Below are 7,389 nucleotides of genomic sequence, written 5' to 3' on the forward strand. Positions count from 1 at the left end.
TAGCCCTGTTAGAATGTTGAAAACTCTGCTCAGATTCTTAGACTTTTACCTGTGCCTTTCTGCTTATTCTTTCATTCTCTCAGCCTTGACACACACTTAAAAATAGGCAAAATCCTTGCAGAGCAAATTAGTGTAAAATGTCAGACTCATTTCATTGCTTTTCTTTTCTCTCTAAAATCTTAGGTTCTTTAATACTGGGCTGTCTTGGTAGCACTCTAATTTATTCATAAATATATTTTTTAATTTGTTCAGCTTTTCTAATTTGTTCTTTTCGGAAGAACTGTTCTGATTCAAGCTAATGAGTCATAGATGGAAATCCATTATTTTATATAAATATTTTTAAATATAACTTTTAAAAAGTGGTTGATACCATATATGGATGTTTGTTTATTTTAGTATATTATTTTTATTTGTACAAAGTGCTATTTCATTCTTATTTTATAGGAAAATTACTTGTCTTGATAGTGTATTATATTAGATATAAATGAAAAGGTAAATGTAGAATCAGAAATTATTTCCTCCCTAAGCATTTGAGGCCAGTGATAATGATGACTTGTTAATAAAAGTACCAATTATTTATTGCTTACTATAGACCAGGCACTGTCTTAAAATTTTATATGCTTTCATTGAATTTTCACAGCAACACTATAAAGTACTTTAGTTGTGGCAATTAAATACATGACAAAATTTAGGCATGACTTACTAAATGTTCTGTGCCAATACTGGGATAGAATTGGAAGCAAGTATGAGGTATGCTTTGTGGATGAGGACAGTAAATTAAAATAACAATGTACTAAGGTTGTTTACTTTTCTGGAAAGATTATTAAAAACTAATAAACCCTAAATCACACAGGAATGAGTTTCTAACAGTGACATTTCAAAGCTTGATAGACAAAGGAAGGTATTTGGACAATTTAACAAAAAAATCTCTACTTTGTTCCAGGACACAAAAAAGAAGTGAATCACAGTGTAGCCTGGAGGAGACCCTGGAGTTGTTACAGAGGGATGCTCAGAGCCCACCTCCTACTCCCTCCCCCTGGCCCCAGCAATCATATTCAGCATGTGAATAGCCTACAATGAATGGAGTTCCTCTGAAAAGTAAGGTGGATCTTTGACACACTGGCACTGATTCTCATAGGCTAACTTAATATATGTTCATCTAAAAAAAAGTACTGTAAAACAATGTTTGAAGTAAAAATGCCTAACTTAAGATGGTAAGATAGAGGCTTAATAATAGTAGGGTGGATGGAAGTTAGTGGAAAATTTTAGTGTATGGTAGCTTCCAGCATTAAAATTTCAGCAAGTACTACCCTCTCAATTTCCCAAAACCTGATCTTATTAACAAAGTATATTTAATACCTTTCTTTTAAGTAAACTACAACTGAAATCGAGAAAAAAAATTGCTGTTATTTGCAGATAGGATGATTGCTTATATAGAAAACCAAAAAGTCTCCAAAGAAATATTCTTAGAATAAGAACGTTCAGCAAGATTGCTGAATACATCAGTATGCAAGAGTTACTACTATTCTTACATACCAATAATAACTAATTACAAAATGTGATTTTTAAAAATCTGTCAATAGTGATAGCAACAAGAACTACAAAGATCTGAAGAATGAACCTAGCAAAAGATATAATGGATGAGATGAAAACACTCTAAATACATAAAAGAACAGCTAGATAAATGAAAGATATACTGTATTCATGAATGGGAAGACAGTATTGTAATGATGGCCTTTCTTCCTCAACATCAAACTATGAATTTAATACAATGAGCCAAGTTCCAATTATGAACAGAATTTGAAAAGGTAATCCTAAAGTGCTACAGTAAAGTGCTAGGAACAACCAAGTCAATTTTGAAGACGAAATGGTATATGCTCTCTAAAATATGAAGACATATCATAAATGTATAATAATTAAATCAACATACTATCTCTACCAGAGATAGTTAGATAGAGGAATAGAATAGAGAGGCTAAAAAATGAACCACCTGTATGGGAACTGGGTAGTTGCTAGAAGTGCATTATCTGTTATTGGGAAAAGAATGCAAAGTTCAATCAGTGGTGCTGGAACAACTGTCCATCTATATGGAAAACGATTACATTGGATGCAAACTTCACACCATATATATTTTTATCTGAAAAATAAATTCCTGGGGTTCCTGGGTAGCTCAGTCGGTTAAGCATCTGCCTTCGGCTCAGGTCATGATCCTGGAGTCCTGGGATCGAGCCCCACATAGGGCTCCCTACTCAATGGGGAGTCTGCTTCTTCCTCTGCCCCTCACCCCACTCTCACTCTCTCTCCCTCAAATAAATAAAATCTTAAAAAAAAAAAAGAAAAATAAATTCCAAAACAAATGGAAGACCTAAATAGGAAAGGCAAAAATTTAAATACTCCTGAAGTACACATAGAAGAATAGATGACTTTGGGGTAAGGAATAAGTTACTGAACAAGGCACAAAAAGCACAAACTATAAAACAAAACAAATATAATTCTAAGTATATTAAAATTTGAATCCTTTTTAATGAAGAAGAAACAAGCCACAGACTTGGAAATGGATTTGCATTATATGAAATCAACAAAAATTTAGCTTTTAGAATATATAAAGCTCTCTTATAAATAAATAATAAAAACAACCTTATTTAAAAAATGGGCAAAAGGAAATGAACAGTCAAGTCACACAGATGAACAAAATTAATATTCAAAAAACATTTGAAAAGATGCTAAAATTCATTATTGAAAATGCAAGTTAAGACAATGTGATACTCATTGGCTTGGTAGCACTTTAAAAGTCTGTTAAAAGACATAGGACTAGATAGATAGATGATAGATGATACATACATACATACATACATTCATACATACATATTTAATCCTGTTTATATGCATGCATATACATGTAGATACAAAGACACACACATATATTTAATCCAATATCCTGTAACAGACTTTTAAATATATATATAAAGCTAATGTACAATTTATGAATACCTTTTAAAGTCAAATATGTGAAAAACCTAAGAATTGTAAATATTGATTAAGAAGAGTGTTAAAAAATTCATAGAAATAATATGCGCCAACTTCAGGGTACTGAAATCTCTAGGAAGAGAGAAAAGAAATACAGAAAGAATGAAGGTGATTTTTTTTTTGCTGTATCTTTAAATTTTATTTTTATTTTTAAATGAAAGCTGAAAGTAGAAAGAAAAATGTTTACATCTATTAAGTCCAAATGGGGTATATATTAGTACTTGTTATACTATTCTCTGAATTTTATCATCTGTTTGAAATATTCCATATATGAAAATATATTAAAACTATGAATTACAAACCACTTTTAAAGAACTAAATAAATATTGCACCCCTTGATTTAGCAAAAAAACAAAAATGGCTGAAAAAATTAATAAATTATATAATAGTACCTATGTTAGTGATACAATTTTAAAATAAACTCTTATATTTTATAAAATGTAACTCAAATACTTTAATATTATATTTTATTCTAATAGCAATAACTTTTCTATAGTAGAGTACAAAAATTTCCCAAGGCATAAAAATCCTCCCATGCTTAATATCACACACATTGCAATCAAACTAGGAATGTGATTATGCTTGGTTTAATTCAGAGCAGCCAAGAAAATACTCTACACTAAATTTGTGGAGACCTGAAAAGGGTTTTGATAGTCTTTAATAATGATATATCTTTGGGAATGAGAAAATATAGCCTCTCTATAACAGTGTAGCTGGCTCTGATATTACCTCCTGTCTTTTTCCTTTTAAAGCCCAGCCTTACTTTTTCCAACAGGGAGGCCAATAGACCTGAGTTAATTTGCATGGCTGATGTACACTCTAATCAATGTCTGTCAAACAATATATAAGTTATTAACATAGAAACCAGGAAATTAATTACCATAGTCTAATTCTGGAAATGGCCTTTAATTCGGTCAATACTTTCCATTTGTGATAGAATTAATTGCCTGAAAACTTATTAATGAGAAGATTCAGTAGGCAGTAATTAACATCAAAGTAAAAATTTTTAAGTCCTATGAAAATTATTTAGGTACATGGAAGAAAATCCTGGTAAATAGCCAACAGAAGTTATAGCTCTTCTTAAAATTTATCATTTACTGGTTTGGCCTAGCATTTGGGTTTTATATTATAATTAAAGAAATATTCAGCGATGGTGACTTTGTGCTATAAATTATGTCATAACTGCATAATTAATATCTTTTATTTGATTCTGTATAACTCAAGGTTAGATACCAATTAATTCATAATTCAATAGCAAAACTTTTAAAGAGTTTCAAATCATTAAAGTTCCTTGGAAATAAGCCATCCTTGTACATTAATTATTTTAAATCATACTTTCCTGCTAAACTTGGAGGATGATTCTTGTATTAGTCAATTTAACTGATCAAAGAGAATTAAATTTGTCATTAACCCAGCAACAAAGTTGGTCAAAATATTAATGACTATCAGAGGCTGAACATTCTATTACCTTATTATTAAGTATTCTAACATTCTGCTGACTTTAGGAATACCTTTAAATAATAAGTATGATTATGGTTAACAATATCATGGAATTTCCACAACTAAAGGGTTAGGGGCTGCAATTTCTTTTGGAACAGGGGCTAGAAAATTTGTTTTGAGGCTTCATTTTATAAGAAGCACATAGAGGATGTGTATGTATTACACGTGTGTGTGTGTATTTATCACAAGGATGGTATGTTTATTGAAATGGCTTGGTGGGGGCTGATGGAGATAATGGAGGAGCTTAGTCATTCCCACCCCTTCTTCCAATCCCACACACCTGTCTTTGATTCTGCTACATCAGATTCATATTTCTTTCATTTTAGGCAACAAAAATATATTTACCCGCTATATATCCTTTTTTTTCCTTTTGAGTTGTTCAAAGACATGAAAATTTATTTGTAGTATTATTTGATAATATTTCCATTAGGAATTGGGGCAAAGGAGGCTGGAAGGAATGGTATATAGTTGAGTTGGAGGAAGGATGACAAGAGAGTGGGAATTCAGAGCAATTAGCAGGGAAGCCTTAGTTGAGAAGAGACCAGCCAGCCAACTTGACGACGTGCTTTGAGGACTCACTGATTCTCCAATCTGAAAATTCTCTTTTCATTGTCCATTTTTACAGAATGTACCACTGCTAAGAAGCAAATATTCCTAGGAGGCCAAAATAGAATCACTTTCTATCATTAGAACTCTTGGATATAACTTCTTATCTGATGTTTTATGAAAACCATTAAAATCTGTATTACTTATCTATTGCTGCATAAGAAATTACTTCAAACTTAGTAGCTTAAATAACAGGCATTTATTATCTCACTGCCTCTTTGAGTCTTTGAGAGGGTTTTGCAGGGTGGTTGCAGTCAAGATGTCAGCTGGGGCTGCAGTTAATGAAGTCTTGACTGGGGCTGGAAAATCCACTTCCAAGTTGGCTGACCCACATGGCTGTTGGCAGGAAGTCTCTATTCCTTGCCATATGAGCCTCTCCACAGGGCTTTTAGAGTTTCTCCATGACATGGCAGTTGGATTCCCTCAGAGTGAATGATCTCAGAAAGAAAAGACTATAATACATGCGAATTTTGATGAAAAAAGGGAAGGGAGGATAGGCTTAAAATAACATTTTCCAAATTTTGATCATTGGTACCACACTGTCACTCAAGACGTAAATAGACATTTACCAAGGAAAAAAGAAATCTGTGTTAAAAATAAGTTTTCAAAGAAAAATTTAACCAAGAAACAAATTTAAACATTTTTTTTTTTTTTTACTGAGCAATTTTCATGTACATTACGAATTCCCAAAGGGGGGATATATTTTGCAGCTATCGTTCACTAAGCTCTGCCACACTGGCTGTTTAAAAATCTTTAGGGTTCGGGGCGCCTGGGTGGCTCAGATGGTTAAGCGTCTGCCTTCGGCTCAGGTCATGATCCCAGGGTCCTGGGATCGAGCCCCGCATCGGGCTCCCTGCTCCTTGGGAGCCTGCTTCTCCCTCTGCCTCTCTCTCTCTCTCTCTTTCTGTCTCTAATGAATAAATAAATAAAATCTTTAAAAAAAAAAAAGAAACCTCCCTTTAAAAAAAAAAAATCTTTAGGGTTCTTTTGATAAAATTCAGTTATTAGAGGTAAGTGGGGGATACACATTCCTTCTTTACTGCCTTAATACCAAGAGGAACATTACAAGGAATGCAAGTTTTAGACAAAATTCTGCCAAACATATAGACATTTATTTGCAAGCTGACCAAATGAGCTATCATAGCTTCAAATCAGATCTGTCAGCAGAGATCTTTATGAAGTAGGAGTACACAGAACTAAATCTCTTAATGTTGAGCTCTGCTGTGAAGAGCTAATTGAGCTTGGAAGATTTTTAAATTCATGAATGAAAATTTATTACCAGTACATCTTATGCTAATTGTCAAGCCACCACTGGAGTGTGGGTTCCTGACCAGAGTAGGTTTATGCTGACTAACCAATCACCTTTAGAGGTTGGATTGAAATCAATTTACAAACATATACATTACACTGTTTCTGTTAAAACGAATTGCCACAGGAAAACATAGAAACAACACTTTCCAAACATTTTACCACATCATTCGTTTTCCTCAGAGCCTTTGTAGGACTAAAAGATATGGGAAAAATCAGGCTTTAGCAAGGAAAACAATCAGGGAGTAAGGGGTTTAGATGACCTAGAGGGACCTGGCTCCTAAAAAGAGGGCAATAAAATTAATGGGAAATTGATGATGACAGATGCTGACAAGAGATTGCATCTCACTCTCCCAGTGAAGGAACTGTAAGAGTCAGTTTTCAGTAAACAAGAAGATATTATTCATCAGGGCACATCACTGAAAAAAGGCTAATTAAAATCTTAAGGTCCAATGCCGGGGGGGATCACAACAATGTCTTGAAATATATGGAAAGTGTATGAATTAAATCAAACTGACCTTTTTAGTTATAAAAAGACAGGTAACAGACAATCTAGTAATTTTACTCTCATGCTGATCCTAGATTCAAAATAGCCAAATACACAGGACCAAGTTTATATTTAAGCAAAATTTATGCAATAAAATATGTTTATGGAAAGATGGGACAAAAAGCAAATTGACAGCAAACAATGCCATCTACAATAGGAAAAATAATGGAAGCGCAGTATGTTTAGAGTGTTTCCTGTAAGCTGGGTGTTTTACATGAGTATTCTGCTGCTACTTTACACGTGTAACTTACTAACCCTCACACCAACCCCATAAGGATGAAACCACTACCATTCCCATTTTATAGATGACCAAGGGATGTGGGTGATTCATTCAAGGACAAAATGCTGGGACCCTAACCCAAGTCAGTCTTATTCCATGGCCCATGCTGAATTTCTAATAT

Source organism: Halichoerus grypus, chromosome 3 (genome assembly GCF_964656455.1).
Source record: "Halichoerus grypus chromosome 3, mHalGry1.hap1.1, whole genome shotgun sequence".
Taxonomy (NCBI): domain Eukaryota; kingdom Metazoa; phylum Chordata; class Mammalia; order Carnivora; family Phocidae; genus Halichoerus; species Halichoerus grypus.